Source organism: Cyphomyrmex costatus, unplaced genomic scaffold, assembly GCF_001594065.2.
Source record: "Cyphomyrmex costatus isolate MS0001 unplaced genomic scaffold, Ccosl1.0 scaffold59, whole genome shotgun sequence".
Lineage (NCBI taxonomy): Eukaryota > Metazoa > Arthropoda > Insecta > Hymenoptera > Formicidae > Cyphomyrmex > Cyphomyrmex costatus.
This window is the reverse complement of record NW_017280071.1, coordinates 841,192-859,873: the sequence shown is the minus strand read 5'-3', so window position 1 is coordinate 859,873 and position 18,682 is coordinate 841,192.

Here is an 18,682-nt window from a genome sequence, read left to right as displayed (position 1 = left end):
TTTATGTAATAAGCAAATCAAACTCTTTGTTTTAATTCAATAATCTTGATTGAAGTAATAAACTCACTATGATGCAGAATATATTTTAAATAAATTTGATGCTTGTAATAAACTTATAATATATATTTACAGTTATCCAGACTTTTAAAATACTTGAAACAAATAATTATTATTTGTATATATCCCTACATATGTATTTTTCCGTGTGTTTAATATTCCTAATATTTAATAATAATAATAACTTTATTGAAATGGAAAAATATGAAAAATGTTTTACGTACAGATAAAATAATAGAGAATATTACCTCATAAGTGATATTTTTTATTAAAATATGGATATATATACTTAATATAAAACTAATAACAATACAACATAAAAAGATAATTTTTTTTTAAATCAGAGATATAATTCAATATTGAAAATTAAAGATACAATTTCAATGTTTAATTTCTTTTAATGCAGTCCACTTGCAATTAACTAAAGAATAATCTTAAATTTCGCACTCTAGTACAATATATTTCACCAAGCTTTATATTCTCGCTAATGAACGACACAAAGCTGCACTTTTTTTTAGCGCGTTCATATAACGCATTCCCCACATGTTTCGTTAAACGAGAGAGCAGAAAAAAGAATGGCATTAGAGTGAATCTTTCATCTGTTTGCGTACTGTCGTCGTTTTATCCTCGTGAACGGCAGCTGAAGAAACAGTCCTCGCAAACCTTGTAATTGCAGTCGCAAACAGAGTTGCCTAACGAATTTCTTTTTTTTCTTTCTTACCAAGCTATAATTCTTACGACCCATATCTTCAACGTGAAGTCTCACGAATGTTTCGCGAAACCCTCTTCGCTTTATTTCGCTGCTCTTTATGGCCTATTCTTTTCCTCAATTTAAACCCGGGGGAGCCCGAACTCTCTCGTCTCCATCCGTCATAACAAATTCGCTAAAACGACAAAGTTGACCGTAAAAAAGGATCTCTGTTCGCTATTCAAACGTCCGGAAAGTACGTGCGCCAACTGCTGATCGCACTCTCCGTCACCGTGAAATATTCGCCGAGCTAAGTTAATTCTACGGGTTCGTTGCAGAAATAAAAAAAGATACATATATATAGCAAGGCAGTGCACATTGCACTCTGCATTGTGAAATGAACGAAATCGTACGCGACAACGCAACAAACGAACGCGAACGAACACGGATGATCAATTTGCTACAGCGAGCGTGCGAACAGTACTGCGGTTTGCTTGATCTGGATCCGCCTTTACATCGCCGTCGATAAGTCACGAGCGACGAACAAATGGAGAACAGGACGTAGGACGTAGCCTGAAATAATTAGCGCTCGCGTTTTTATCTGGCGGCTGGGATCGTAGCGTAATTTCGGGACGCGAGCGAGCGAGCGAGCGAACGCTCGTAAATCTGATTTATCGTTCGACCGCGTTTCGCGCGCTATCACAACATCGACGCTTATAAGGACGCCTCTTCTCGTCGCGATTAATAAATTCGGTGCCGCCCTGGCTCGTATCGCGAGATTAATAGTGAGCAAGCTCATAGAAAAGGTAACTCAGATCGTCGGCTGTAATTAAAATCGCCGAGTCCGCCACCGAGATGCGAGATGCTCGAATTTTACCGGACACCTATTTCAGAGATCCCGCTTACAGTGTAAGCGATATAATTTTACGGCGGTTAAATTTTCGTAATACAATTTAATTTCGTTAACGGGGAATCTATTATGTGGTATCTCTCGATTTAATTCTCAATTAAATCGATCAATTATATCAATTATCAATTATCTAAAGATTCATAAAACGGAAAACGTTTTCATCGAGACGATATCAAAAGCAAGCTCTTCAAATATTGAAGTTGGAATCAAGAGTTATTCCTCTTTTTTTTAATTATCCTTTTATTATTATATTCCTCTTTTTTAATACAAAGCTGTGCGCGTGCTTTTGGCGCACCGTATCTCGTTTCGCATCGCCATCCATATAAGCTGAGGGATATATTACTTGAATAACAACGCCACTGTAAAACTCGCACGCGATTCCTTTTTCCTTTTTCGCGAGTACTGGCGCATACTAGATGCACGCTAGGCGTCGTTTAATTCGTTTTCAAGCAGCTAGCCGGTTCTCACCATCGCCGGGGCGCGGCACAAAACGACCAGAAACGCATAATTATGAACCGCACCGACGGCACTTCATCCGGACAATCACCGCGCGCGGCCTCCTCCGGTAGTAATTTCGCGTTAAGATTAATTATTCGCGCGAAATGCCGGTCGCCGTCCTGGCGCGAGCGAGCAGGCGAGCGGACGGGCGGGCGGACGCGCGTTTTAATTGAATTAATCAAGTGGCGCACTTGTGCGCGACCCGGCCTAGTTCGTTCGCGCAACAACGCGCTCTCCGGCACTCACTCTGGGCCCTGTGAATTAACGCCCTTATAATAACGATCCGCTTTGACGAAATTTCACCCGGGTCGCAATTATCGCGCGAGCGGCACACGAATTTCATGCTAACCATGCGGCATTAATCCAGCCGATTAATCGACTCTTTCTGTATGCTTGGAACTTGCGCGTTTATTGCCCGTATATACGCTAGAACATTGACTCTCTCTCTCTCTTCGTGTACTTAAATCGTTATTACATAGTTCGATACTTTAGTGCCTTCAATGGAAACAACTTGCTTTCGGAAATTGTAATTTCACATAGAAATTACAAATGATCGGATGAAATCGAGCTATTTCAAAGTAAACCTGCAGTTATAAAGTAGAACGATCTTTTAGAGAAACAAACTATACGTTGTGATTTTATAAAATTTAATTATTACGTTCCGGCAATTAGAGAGCGATTCTATTGAATCGGCATATTGCAATTGTTATCGAGTTCAAATATAGCGAATGCATAAATAGAGCAAAGCCTATCACACACACACACACACACACACACACACACACACACACACACACACACACACACACACACACACACACACACACACACACACACACACACACACACACAACGTTGTGTCCTGCACGCGCACGCTAACAATGGGGTAAACAGAGAAAATTACCGCTTGCCAACGGTAGAGTATCGAATCCAGTCTGCCTCCGCCTGACGAAGGTTGTTTGGATCGACGAGACAACTTCCCCTCACGGACCTGCCCGCCGCGTGACGAGTACGCCATCCTTTCCCTTTCCCCGCGCACAATGCTCTTAATGAAACCCGATGCGGCCCGGGGCCGATAACCCTCTAGGCGCGGCTTGGCAGCCGCCACCCCTTTGACGGCTGTTTCGGGGACAGGCTAGGAAAAAGGCAAATTAAATTCGCAAGTAAAATCGCAAGACGAGAGACGGACGGTGTGCTGGGGTAGGTAAGGCAAGAGATAGGATGGCAGGACGAAACGCTGGGCGCGACAATGGCCTTGTTAAGGCACCCACTAATTGCGCCCAGCGCCTTAATGGATCCTCGCGAAAATTGCATCGACCTAAGTCCGTCAGAACGACGCGTCCCTCCCTCTCATCCCTTGTCTCCCTTATCTTTTCTTTTTCGTCTTCGCGGCTGTCGTCTGCCTGCACAGGCTTTGTCCTGACCCGCCTTCTCCTCGGCGGTATCCCTTCTTCTTCAGCTTTGTAGATTCTGACGAGGCGTGTTCCAGGTTGTATCCAAGCAGCCGGTAGAAGGGCTCGAGTAACAGCTGGAAGTAGTCTTTTTGCGAGGAAAAAATTGGATTTTGATCGAGCGATCTGAGTGGCGTCTCCAAATTGCTTTTTTGAGACTGTAAACGAGAACGAACGGAGAATGGATTCGCGTTGCTGTTTGCTTTGTTATGAAAACCAAAGATGGTAATGTGACACTATTTTCTAACGTATATAAAGTAAATAAGAGAGAGAAATTATTAGATTATGATTATTAGAAGAATATTTGCGAGATTATAAAAATATCATTATTTTTTTCATAAATATTAGAGAATATGATATAACTAATAGCTAATAAATTAACTCCTTATCTGGACGAAAAAATCTTAAGAATGATACGATATTTGTTATTTTTTGTTCTCGCGAAAAAAAAACAGCAATCAATCGAAGAACTCGAGAAAAACATCGTTTGGAGGTAAATAATGCAGTCTAAATAATTTCCAGGAATATCAAGATTTTCTTCAATAACTATAGATGCTCGAGTTTTCAATATATACCTTCTATTTTTCTCCCATCCTATCTTAGTTTTAAGTGCTACTTGTATGGCTCATTATTTTTCTTACTTCCTACTTTATTCTTATCATTCCTATTATTTATTTTTGCATAACAATTATCGTAATAACTTTTATATACTGCAAGTTTTTTATACGCTAGGATACAATTGTGTATGTAAATACATGTATGTTTTATTTCTTACTTTATAACTATTCCTGTACTTGTACAATTCTGCAAATTTGTACAGGCCCTTATAGTGAACTTGTTTTTATGCATCCACCGTCTTTTTCTCTTCCATTACTCTCTCCCCCATTCTTTCCGTTCGTCCTCTTCTTTTTCCGGCTTGAATTTAATCGGGTAGAACCTCCTCGACCTAGCACGAGCTAAATCCCTAACCGACGACAGCAATCCGGCAGCTATTTTAGCAGATCAAAGACAACGGCTGGAGAGATTGATACGACGGCACGCCCCGTTGGAACTTCGCATGTAACCGCCGCGAGAGTCTTTCGATAAATAAGTCTCGCGATAGTCAACGGGGATTGTTTCACCATGAACTCTTTGTGCCGCTTGTTAACGCGATCCGCATACTTTACATTTTCCCTTTACTTATCCTGAAGGATTAACACTTCTGCTCTTCTTTCCTCGCACGTAGCGTTAATTATTTTCGACATTGAATAGTAATTGCCACATACCGTATACAAAGCATCGACCCACTAGTTATATTGCCACGTACATGATTATATTTCATAATAATCTCTATTCTATATTATAAACTGTATAGAAACTAAAATCTGTTTATATGTACATCATATTAATTTTTTCGACAGATATGAGATAATCGAGACTATCTTATAGATGTACTTGATAAGTATCCTGTAATTTCATTCTCAGAGGCAATCCTTTTAATAATTCTATCAACAAAGCGCGAAATCGGATCTGCCTTCTTTCCTTTTTTAATAGATCGCAAATTAACGTCGAATAATCGAGATATTGATACTCCGGTCACGAATGCGCGCAGCGAGACGTTCGTGCCTTGCGATACAACCTCTGATAAATAAAGTCCTGTCCGTAGTGTGCTCTCGAGAAGCTACTTGCTTTATTGCGAACCTTTACTGCTTAGAATTCCGCTTGTTACCGTGACGTGGTGAGTTCATTTCAGCATTATATTTCTTTTCCCGGCACAATAGCGTACCTTCATCCATCCGTGGAAAATAATGATAGCTCTTATTTCTTCAAGAGTATCGGAGAGAAAGAGAGAGAGAGAGAAATATATATTACATAAGAGGATGCTATTATCTAGGAAGAAACTGGGTCAACTACAAAGTGCTCAAAAAGTCAAAAGATCTCATTTAATATTTCGTTAATATAGCATTACATCTACATAAAGCTTATATCAGAGAGTAGAATATTATTGCATAAAAATAGCATCCAACGTTTACTTCATAAATAATATGTTTATAAAGAGAAGATTCACGGAGAGGGAATGACGGGCGTAATATCGCCATCCATATCATCGTAAATCACATCACTGCTGCATAGTTGAAGGATATGATGTCACACAATACAGCCACATTTCAACCAACACCTTGTTTACGAGTCTCTTTTGCATTCGTGAGTTTGTATATTGCTGTGAATTCTAAGCGTTATGCGCGTATCTGCCGAGGGAGTCTCATCGCAGCCATATTTCAGACATAGTTAACCGCTTCGCATGTCGCGCTGTGACATCAACGTTTCGGCTGCCAGCTTGTGCCGATAACGCGTATTTGCATTCCGAGTCGTTGACGCGTGTCCCAGGCATGCACGATGCGAAAGAAACATCTCGCTTAAATATCACGCGCCTGCGAATTCTTTATTTCACGACTGCATGCGATCGCACTTAATAAACTAACTTTTATAAATGATAAACGAAAAGCCGCGACTTCCAAAAATTCTGATTTTGCATTAATTTTTTCTCCTACTTTCCATTTTCATTAAAGAAGCAAACCTGAATTCTAATCAAAGTTTTACATTTTTCTCTAATGAGTTTCAAAACTCATTAACTTTACAAATTTTTATTTATTTAAAAAAATATAATTAGGTTTCATACTTTTTTTATACGATCATAAACATTTCAGGAATATTTAACAATCGTTGAATTATGAGTTTTATAGTCACTAAACTCTCTTATTTATTTGTGTTTTAATCCTTTAAAAACTTAAAGTCTTTTTAATTAGACTTTTTATGTATTATTTTATTGTAAGAGAGAATCAATATTTTTATTTTTAGATTATAAAAATAAATTAAATTAATGTAAACAAACTTGATGAATTCGAACAATAAAATTAAAACTTCCGAGTTAAACTATGAGTTTTAATTGTTAATAGTAATACTAAGTTATAAAGAAGTTATATTAAAAATACAGCTCTAATCGATGTTGTACAAAATGTTATCTGCGATCATTAATTTAATTATATATATCTCATTTTTTATCTTCTATTTTATTATATGACACTGAGGATGATCCTGCAATAAAGATCGAAATTGTCAGATTTTATATTTTATATCATTATAACATTTCCACTTTGTAATTTAATGTTATTATTTAACTAGCACTAAAACCCAGCTTGACACTTTTAATTTTGTTGTTTGAATAAAAATAAGAGGCGCATTCCACGCGGCTCGTTAAGATATTAGGGGGTTAAGATAGCAGTGGCGCGGTGGAGGGCGAATTTCATGCGTCTCGATGGCATCCCAACGACGTGCCGAGTGATTTTGGCGTGGACGCGTGGCGTCGTGGCTCGCTGCCGTGCAGTCGACGCGTCCCGTCGACTCGAAAATATATGTCCCGTCGAGATCACAGGCCGCCATTTGTCGTTCCCGTCGGGACCGGCGCTAAAATTAAGCGGCATTACCCTGCGGTCCCCATGATTCTCACCAAAATAGAGGAATGCATCGAATTTGCGAAAAAGCAGCCACTTTCGAAAACGAAATGCGTTCTAGACAAAAACAGCTGTCGATTCTATTTATATATAAAAAATTATTCTAAGGTTATGCAGATGGAAAATGTAATGATAATGACAATGTGATGGTAATGCGAAGTGCCATAAGCAAACACTGCGGTGTAAACAAAGTTTATTAATTAAGGATATAATTAAAGAAAAGAAACCTTTTTCAATTTTCTTTTAGGTCTTCTTCAGTACCGTATACGCTAGAATTACAATAGATACAGATGTTTAGTAATAATTCTGATAAACATTATCGCAGTAAAATGAAGTAAAATACCCAATTTCAACAATAGTCAATTGTTGAAATAAGCTTCTTAAAACAAGAAATCCAGAAAATATTCACCGTTTACACATAAATTCATGATTGTAGAAACTTGAGTAATCAGAACATGGCTTAATATATACACAAATATCAAATAACAGGTTAAGTTACAGTAAACCGACTAAAGTATTACGATATTGTATTATGTATAAGATAAAATTGAATTTCTATTAAATACTACCAGATACAGTTACTTAACTAGAATTACAGCAAAATAAGAAAAGCAGGATACAATACCGGCAAATATTATATACCAAACGAGAAAAGAGTTACTAAAGAAATAGCACAGTTCCTTTATCGTGCGGTATTCACTTTCGATAAACAATCAGGAAAGAATCGGTGTCCGATGATTTCGAGAGAATAAACGAGGTTGCAGGCAAGGGGAAGGAGAGTGCTCTCGAACGCCACGCGATTGAAGCAGGGGAAAATAACTAGAGTTTATCGGACTCTTTGAAGACCGAGATTGGAAAACGTCTCTTTCACGACTTTACGGTAGCTGTTGGGAGTGTCGCGAGAGCGAATGGGAATAAAAAAAAAAAGAGGTAAAATAGTGTAGTTTCTATTCGAGCGTTAATGAAACAGTGACGATCAACGACGAGTCGTATAAAGACCTTCTGTTCTCTTTATCGATGAGTCGCCAATAGCATTAACACGCAACATGAACACGCTTTATTGACCACCTTTTTCCCCTTTTTATATTTGCATCGAACTTTAGTTATATGTTTATTTGCGCAAATTCAGTGGATTATTTATTTAACAGTTTTCATTAAAAGCATTATTTACCTACCTCTGTTGAATCTGTTCGAATTTATTTGACCTAAAATGTAATTTATTTTTTACTATATACAATATTTTATATAAAAACTTCTTTTCTTCATTTGATAATTTTGTATAGGATCTTTTTCTGAATTTTTTTTTATCTTTTAGAGTTTTTTAATCGTATAGCCCACAAACGATACGATTGTATAATAAAAGGGTAGCAGGATTAAAACATAAGCTCTATTAAACTTCTATAATGTTCATGTTAAAGACCTTATTATAGTTACATTGCGGTTAAATTTCTCGCATAGTAATACCACTAAAGTATTACGCAAAAATAAATGTATTAATACGTGTATGTTAATATAATTAATATAAAGCGACTCATAGAATATATTCTGCATGATAAATCGATGTGGATTCAATTAGCGGCAATAATAGTGTTCGGGAAGCACGATCGTTATTCTGTCGCTCGATGAAACTACGTTTTAGCAGAACTTCTCCGAAAGGACGAGTGGTATATTGGAAGGACAGCTCTCTCTCTCTTTCTACCTCCACGCGCCGTGGACTCGAAAGAGTCTATAATTTTGCGGCACTTCGACGGAATCCCCGAAAGAAAGAGCGCGACGGAGGACTTGAGCCTGATCTACGGTTCTCGTTACTTCGCTCGCTCCGTGGCCTGCCTTCAACCCGAGCAGGAACCATCTCTTACCTATCTACTTACCTACCTATGCGGCCCGGAGTCGGTTGCATAACGATAGGATCTCGCGCACGTTGCACACGTGCCAGGGAAAGCCTTTGTTCCATCTCTATCTCACGCCAGGTAAACCCCTTTGACGCCGTCACGTGCCAGCGTTTAAATCTCGCACCGACTCTCGTTTGGCATAAAGCTCCTTCACGAGGGAGAGAAGAAATCGCGCTTATTTTGATCTTGTTAATGATCCTCGCAAGATTAGAGGCTCCAATTCAACGCCGATGGTCGTTAAGATGGCAGCAATTAGAGACGTTCGTTAAACCCTCAGTGAATTTTGAATCTTGAAAGGAATAATTCTCTGTATACCATCATATACCATTTTTTTTTTTATTAAATATGAATTTTTATGTTTATTGCATCTCCCTGGGATTTCCATATGATGTTATAGCGCTAGTAAAATAAAAATTTTTCTTTCTCTCTATTATATACTGCAGAAGTAATTTCTTCAATTGTTCAGGCACGCGTAATTCAGTTCCTATAAATCCGGTAATTTCACTATCCGTTTCAATGTCCGATGCAATTCATTGTTTCATGATCGTTTCATTATTTTATCAGCGTATGAAACCCGCTGTACGTTTGAAATGATGCTGTAAAAAATCGACATCTGTCTAACATTGTAATTTTATTTTTTTCAGTCCATCAATAATGGAGCAATTCGTTGAGCGTTTAGTCATCATGTTGCTCATCATCGTTCCTATTGACTGAAAGTGCACGCACGCATCGTCGATGCGTGCAGGGCCGCGCGTGAGAGCACGTTTTCTGAATGTCCATTCAGCGAATTTTGTAAGCAATAAATGGAACATATTTGGTATTTACGGGTCGTTCATGGACCACAGGCGAATGTAAATGGTTTTAAACTGCAATCGACGATTCATTCGCCGGCCCCTCGGCGACTCGACGAAAAAGTGCTCGGCGAAAATTGAATAATCGAGTCACTCGTCAACGGACGTGGTTGTGTCAATGAATTTTGCATGCGGCCCTTTTGAAAGTATAATGTTATTGTGTGATCCAATATTGTGGTAGACGTTTTTACGAGTACGTACAACCTCGCTAACAAGCAACAATTACATTCGGACAGTTTTCGTACGGGAAAAAGTATGCATATATAAGTGCAAATTTCAAATATTTTTAACTGTACAAAATGTATTTATCAATTAATGTTATTAATTAATGAATGAATAAAAAATCGCACACAATGGTTAATTTGTAAAGTAAGTCAAAATTTTTATATTAACTTGAGAATAATTACCTGAAGTGTTTTACAGCCCAGCGACGAAAAATGTGAATTGTTGTAAAATGAATATTTTCTATTTTTTTACATATTTTTGGACATATTTCTCTTTTTTTATTACTATTCTTTAAATATGCAATTTCATCAAAAACCCGTAATAAAAAAGCGTTACATTAATTAAAATCTTTGATTTTTTCTAGAAGTGCTATCATAATAATTGTTTTAATGTTTATATAATATTTATTTGATTTCTACTTATTTTTTTTAGAAAATTTTGTAAATCTATATCCATGTTCTCAATGTTCTTAATTGCCAATAAATCGAAACAATATTAATTTTTAATAAAGATAATTTTAATTGGGAACATACATAAAGACATCCTATAGGTAATCATTTCCGTAAAAAAATTGAAGTAACTACTCCTGGACTGAATCTATTTTTTCAACAAAATACAAACTCGATTCTTTTTATTCCAAAAGCACTAAGTAAGTCAATTTAATTGGAGAAAAAAATGTAAAAGAGAGAAGAATATTATACCAATAATATAAAACTCCAGTCACACTAAATCAATATTACACGGCACTAAATTAGATCGGTATTAACGTGACAAACTTCCCATTTTTTAGCGATCTCGATCATGGCTTCTAGCTCGCCGTCGTTCGTCACTGTCGGGCGACGAGAAAGGACGAAAATCCTAGTGATCCAGGTCGAAGTTGAGTCCGGTGGAGGCAAGGAGAGAGAGCTCGCTTGCTCTTGCACCATTACTCTCGAGTACTTTGTGACAGCCGATAATTGGACGTGTCCTTTGATCCTCCCGGCGCTGCCCTCATCCGGCAGGATTTTCAGATTTTGCGGTGATAGATCGGTGGCACGCGCCATGTTTTGTCCAATGTATTTGTTATCTCTTCTCACTTTCGCGTCATTCCGATTCTTCTTTTCAGTGAAACAGTGATTTTTATCACGACGGGAATGAATCTTCTTTTTTCACTTCACTCATGTGGAAAATTCGCGCAATTTGATTTTCACCTACGCTTGAATGAAAATTGCATAACAAGCTAAACGACGTGATTTTAAAATTCAGCTCGTTCAGACTCGTTAATATCTTTAATGCTAAATAATTCACAAAAGTAGTGCACCAATGAAATTTTCGTTCGGCAAAAACTGATCCCAAACTCGTCACAGATCCCTTCTTTCGTGCGCATCGTGTAAAGTCCCAGTTTCAGTCAACGCTACGCTTTAACTTCTTAACTGCTTTTAACTCCGTGATTTCACCAAGTTGATAATTCTAGGTTAATGGGAATTTTATCCGTCAAGATATCGCGCGGCAATCAATAAAACACTATTCAACGACGAGGCTTTTTTCTGGCGCGATCGTTTTGCACGGATTAAAAGTTAATTCTCTCTCTAATTGGAAATATGATCGCGGCGGGATGTAAAAGGGGGAGTAGTTACCACCGATAACGAAGTGATTCGCGGAATATTGACCCGCGCGTAAGAAAACGGAGACCAATTCCAACTGTGTGGCTTTTAATCTCCCCGACGTCTATGACGACCGCGCGTTTCTTTTTGTCGCTGGTTGGAGATTAAAGATTTACTCGATCCAGGCACAGATTAAATCCCTCAGTCTCGATTCTCGCGGGAAGGTGGCAGGAAAAATTATCCGATAATCTTCGTCGGTTGATAAAAATCGGATCGGATCGGATTTGACCTGAATGATCGGCCGAATATCGCACGAGCTGTCCAAGATCTGGAGTCTCTCGTTTCCTTCGAGATGAGATCGGGAAAATCGAGAGGTGGTGCGGATAAGGCGGCAGGAAAGGGTAGCCATTGTCGCGTGGACTTCCAATTAAAGTTGGATAGACAGGCGCGGCAGAGCGATAGGTCAGGAGCAACCCCTTGTGCGCGCAAATTCTCTCGATAGCCCTTCGTCTTTAGACGTGTCGGTTGACGTCCACGTCACTGGTCGGACGAATTGAGCTGGGAGAGAAGAAAAAAAAATGCCGTGGCCCCGCGGGGCGAGTCGGGGTTTATAATTGAATTCGCTTGTTGCCGCTGATGGGCAACCGATTGCTTTCGTTTAGCAAACACTAACTTTTAATTATTTCCTCCCACGTGCACAGAGTGGCGGGCGAACGAGAGCTCGCGTGCGGGCGAGAGATTGATTCGGCTAAACAGTTCGCAACAACAGACTCTACGCGCTGTGCAAAAAGACGACAGAAAATACAGAACTAGCGTACAGAGTGTATCAAAAGCTGACTCTCTAAATGTCAATAATTATATATAGGTGATAGTGGAAAAAAATATCATTTGTTTCAACCTCGGCGCGTTAATCACTCGAGAGAAATATGTGAAGTTCGTATAATGAGACAACGTTTGCGAATTAAACATTTCAGAATTGAAATGAAATATCAATTAATTCAAAATAGATTTATCGATTGAAATATATAGCTTTAATTTTCAACGAATATATATTTTCCTCTCACACAAACGTGCAAATGTAATAATAAGTAATATATTGGGCACGTGCAGATAATCGACAAATTAGCTTCAAATTCTCGAAGGAAACCCACATGGAAATTACTGCGCAATTTTTGATACGATCTATATGCGCGTGTATATGAGGGAGAAAAAGAGGAAAGCATAAAATAGAGAGAAAATACGGTAGGAAGAACACGCCGAAACAACGCGCGAGGATTGTTGTCGAACCTAACTGCGCAAACATCGCCACCCGCTGATTGCTTCGATTCGCGCGGGTTTTGCATTCAGAATCGGCGACGAGGCCGCGTGGCGGTAAAAGAATTGTGTACGGAGGGCGAATTAATGCGCGAGTCAAACTCGGAATTGGAAAAACAGAGCGGTTTCCGCGGTCGGCGGCTGCACGTGCTCGCACGCGTATATGTTCGAAACGATCGTTTTTCCCCGCATTTACATCACAGTTCTATCGCCCTTTTACGAGAGCTCTCAGTCCGATTTCATAAAAATGAATGTTGCATATCGAAAAACCGATAAACTTTTCAAAAAATTCGATTCAAGCACTATAAGCATGTGTAGTGAAGCAAATGCAAATATCACTGTTAAATCTATAATGTCAATCTAATTTAATTCGCTACCGCTCTTACTAAATATATTGTTATTATGTTATTTTATATTCAAACAATGGTTAAATTTCACACTATACAGTATTAATTGAACATTAATGCCAAACTTCATCATTATTTTATAGTACAAAATAACGATATAGTAGAAGCAGCGGCGACTTAAATTAGATTAAATTTGACATTACAGATTTATCAGTAAATATCTTGACAAACGTATCCGCTATTTATATAAAACATTGCGATAAAATTTATTAAACTAAACAGAAATTATACGATGCTTGCTTGTAATTAACTCTTTTTCATATTTAATTTAATCCTGATGGTTGCTAATTATCTCTGTAACTAATTAGGATTTTATAATGAGTCGTGCGAGAGATAATCTAATGAGATATTTTATGCGCTCAAATTGACGATATACGAAATCGCGAAAGCGATCTTCGATAAATTATTATGGATTATCCGTACAGAGTTTTAAATCAAAATTCAAGCAAATATATTTCGCTCCGTTATAGAGTAAATAGCGTGCACACATATGGACGTACAATTTTATAGTTTACTTCTCCGGTCGGTGACTAATTAAACAGTCGAATTAGCGGTGATTACTGTAATTTTCACGACGCGGGTGATAAAGCGCCGTATGCCGCCGCGCCCAATTGCGTCCCACTATTTGCGCCCTTCCGGCTTATTATGTGAGGTGTCCCATAATTTTCGTTCACGCTGTTAAAGCCAACGTTTAAATACTATTCGACAGATGATACCATAAAAAATGTTGATAAATTTTACGCTTCTCTTCCAATGACAACCAATTAAATGCTCGAATCGCTTTCAATTCGTCCAATTTCCCACACAACGAAACCTCGCGAGCTAATCATCGCTCTTTTCATTTTCGATTAATTGACGATGATTCTTCAATAATAAAAATCTTATTTCTCGATGTTCTCATGATTTTTGAATCTTAATTAAATACGTTACATGTAATTAAACAGGTATTAAAATAATGGAAAATACATACATATATCTATATTAAAATAATTAAAGATATATAACAATTAAAATATTGTAATAAAATATTATAATGATTAAAATAATTTAATGTTGAGTTATGAAAATATATTATAATATATTAAAACGATTAATTTATCATTAAATTAATTCTAAAAACATTTCGTGAATGATAAAAAAGGCTTAATTGGAGAAATGTTGAATCATTGTTTTTCTTCTAAATCTATAAAAACAGAAAAGAAGAGCTGCAAAAGAATGATACATTCTATTGCAAATTTGATAATAATTCTTCAATAACAAAAATCTTATCAGACGTTTTTATGAATCTTGAATCTCTGGAGTCTCTTATGTTAAATGCAATTTAGGTGTAAAGGTTCATATTCAATTTAATGTTCACAGTCATGAAGATTCAATATATTGAAGTGAATAATTTGTCATCAATTTCAAATAACTCCATTTCGCAAATGATAAAAGAAGATATGATCGCAGAGATGCAGCACCGTTGTTTTCTCATAGAAAAGAGCTGCAAGTGGACGAGGCATTCAGGTGGACACGCTCTGGAGCAATTAACAAGCCAAGCGTTTAGCATAGATAATCACTCACGGGAGCTGGGGCCGGCGAAATACTGTTCTGGCTCTCTACGCGATCCCCAATGCAATTATCAATCGAGAGAGCTCGATGTGCATTAACATAATCAGATCAGTCGGCAGCCGCTACCAACCGCGCCGTACCAAACCATTCGACAACCGGCCCTTATTCTGGACCGAAAGACCGTTCTCGTTCACCTTTTGGCAGCCTATTTCGCCGCCGCGACGTCAGCCTCACGCCGCCGAATCAAACCGATCCCATCGTTTCTCTGTGCCGCAACAACGCAATTAATTCCAAATGCGGCACGATGACGTGGCTAAAAACACGGAGCTGAAAACTGCTGCGAAGGCGCCGAGCGATTATCTCGATTCACTACCAATCCAATCGCGTGATCCTATCGCTGCGATCCGATCGACGATACAGTCTTATATTCCATCATTAGGATGAATGGAACTTGATAGTTGATAGCAATGAAATCTTTTACAGTTAAATGTGATGAAGTACATAAATGGATGCGATAGCTAGAAGTCGACGAATCATCACTAAGCAAATGATTATTATTACGATACGAAATAAATATTTATGATATTATGGGGTTATATATATATATATTCCGTGGTATTAAATACACTATCTATTCACTGTAATAATCATGTAAATCTAAGGAAAACATTATTATACCGTTATAAGCAGCTAGGGACATAATTAAACTAATATCCCACATTAACTAGATATTGCAGCAAATTGAATTTGCGGAGAATTAGCTGAAATCACTAGATGGAAAACTAACATTTGTGTCCTATATATGTATAGAAAAAAACCAATATTCGAGAAAAATTCCTCTTTTACACATAAATCGATATTTCATTTTGGTAAAAGAATCATTTAAATACGTAAAGAATTGACTTGAATAGACTTCTCGTTTCTATTCATAAGTTTGTCAATTCTTTGTCTTTGCAATATACAATAATAACCGTGGACACACAATGTAAAAGAAGCAACGCTAATAACTATACAATGTAACACCCGCCTCTGGGAAAAATAACAAACATGGTTTATGCGAACACCCGGAAACGGCAGTTACGATCTAATAAATCGCGGGGGATGCTCGATTAAGGTTAATGTAAAGAATAATGTACTTTTATCGATGATAACCTAAGTGCCGGCCTGTGTAATTTACAGCGCGGGCCATTAGCTCGAATGAGGGTCGATAGGATAGTAATAACCACTATATGGGCGCACTGCACGAGAGAGGACGCGCCCGTAATAATGGCGAGCGGATTAATAAACACTACGAGTGGACTAGAGTCTGCTGCTAAGCGAGATTTATTAATGAGTCGCGCGATCGTAGAATCGAGGACCGATATAAATGTTTCATAAGCATCGCGCGACGCTAAAACCAATATAAATATTAACGATGTCGTCCATAAGATTCTAAGTATTCGTATCATTAATTGTTCATTGGTGCAGTTCCGTGTCGCGCGATGGAGAGCAATTAAAAAAGAAAAGATCACCCTAAGAAGGCTCGGTTGTTCGCGCGAAGTAAATTTAGAGAGGCGTATCGAGAATTTAACGTACCCTAAATACGCCGCTGCTAATGATCCGACTAATTAAGCTTCGTTAGACGAAGAATTTCCAGAAGAAACAGGGTTTGTGCGTTAACGCTTTCCCGCAAGTAATTAGTATTACGTAAACTGGCATGCGGACCGTAGTTTGACAACGTCGACATTCTTGGATATTTCTGGCGAGTCATTTTCACTCGTCGCTTCGAAAACTGCGACACCATAAGAACGAATGGGTCTAGGGTTTTGCTCGGCAAAGAAAAAGTATAAGGTATAAACTTACTAATGTTGAGTCATCTTTGTACTATATACCGTATAGTTTCCAAATTGCGCGTCAACAGCATCGTTGAAGTAATATATACGGATGTAAATTTAATGATATTGTAGAATAAACTAATTATTAATTATTAATAGCAAATAGCAAAGCGTCTTATATTTAGTTTATAGAAAATCTTCTAGAAGACCTACAAGAATATCATGCTATTTTGTATTTAACAATAAGATTGAGAATAAAATGTAAATGCTAAAAAAAACTGTATTTATAATGAGCAATGAATCACGATATGGCGATAACCAAGAAACTCTGGCATCTTTGAAGTAAAGATCCGTGGAAGTCTCAAAAGTATTAACTTTATTTACAATAATTAGTTAAACTATACCCCGCTTATAACGAACAAATCAATGAAAAAATGGGTAATAAATCAATAAAGAAGCAAAAATCATTCTTTCATATTTACATATAAATATGAGATTAAAAGATTCATAACTAGAATAGTTCAGAAAAGAAAATTTGAAATCACGTGAGAACATCAAGAAATGAGATGCGAAAAGTTAGCAAAAAATACAAAACGGCTTCGGTAAAATTTCCAGAATATCAGAATATAGTATATCAGAAAGGCATATGAATCACAGAGCATTTATGGCACACCTTTCGAATTCGCCGAATTATGAGTCGAGCGGAGAAAAATTGGCGGACTCTCTTTTGCGATCGCGACGAGAGCTTCACTCAAATTTCCGAATTTTCGCGAACTACTCTGCTCGTTGTCTCCCGCTCGGAAACAGAGAGGAAAATGTCGCGCGCGTATACTGCACCTGAGGGCGGGTGTATAGGCACTCCTCTCGCCAAAGACGCGATACATATTCTTATTTGTTGCCGCGTAATATTTCCGCCGCTTCCGTGAAAATGTATACGCACGACGGATTCCTAAGGGAATTGCGTTCCTCCGCCCTTTCGCGAATTCCGCCGTGTTGCCGGGAAGACATCGAGTCGCTTTCCAGTTTCGCTTCGACGCTGGGTGAACACGAGTTCTCCTCCCGAATCTGAGAAAAGAATGGGAAATAGAGAGGTTGGTAAGCAGGTGAGGGAAGGTATACGCCGACTCTCCCAATGGAATCTTGCCTTGCTTTTCCATCTTTCGGGGAATTGAAACGACTCTGCGGGCTCGATCCTTTATAGGCCGCCTTTCTGCTTCCAAAAACTTTGAGTAATACGCGATTTTTCATAGGAAAACGGAAACCTCACGGGACTTCTACATATATCTCGCTGAATATCGAGATATTTTGGTGTAAATAGATGCTCAGTCTGAACTCTTCAAAGATACTTCAACTATCGAACTGAATTAAAAATTCTCGTTTTTAACTTTATCGAAAATTAATATCAACTATATAATTCTAGAGAGTTATTTAATTAATCAAAAATTAAAATTATACATACTTCAATCTTCGCATCTTCGCGCGTTTATCAATACTTAAATTTATAATGTCAAACTATATACGCAGTTCGAGTCATTTTTTTTTCAATCATCTCTATAGGTCGCCACTATTCCTATCCAATATGTCGTTAATTTGACTAAAACAATAAAGTTAAACAATTTAAGAAAAAAATGTATGACACGATCCGAATTTAGTATATTATTTACTAAATGCATACATTGATATGGACGATATTTACTTTAAAACATAACCATATAATTATAACACAGAAATAGATTAATTTACATTTTGACGTATATGGAAATGAAAAATAACAAAATGTTATTTAACTTTGTCGTTGCTCCTTTCATATCTAACAGTAAATGTCTACGTTTTCGGTCGTTTATTGTATACGGAAGCTGTTTATATTTGATATTCTCTATTTTAAACCGGTCAAGCGATACCACCGTGGACAAAAGGACAAAAGTGGCGGCTATGGTATGCCGTATAATT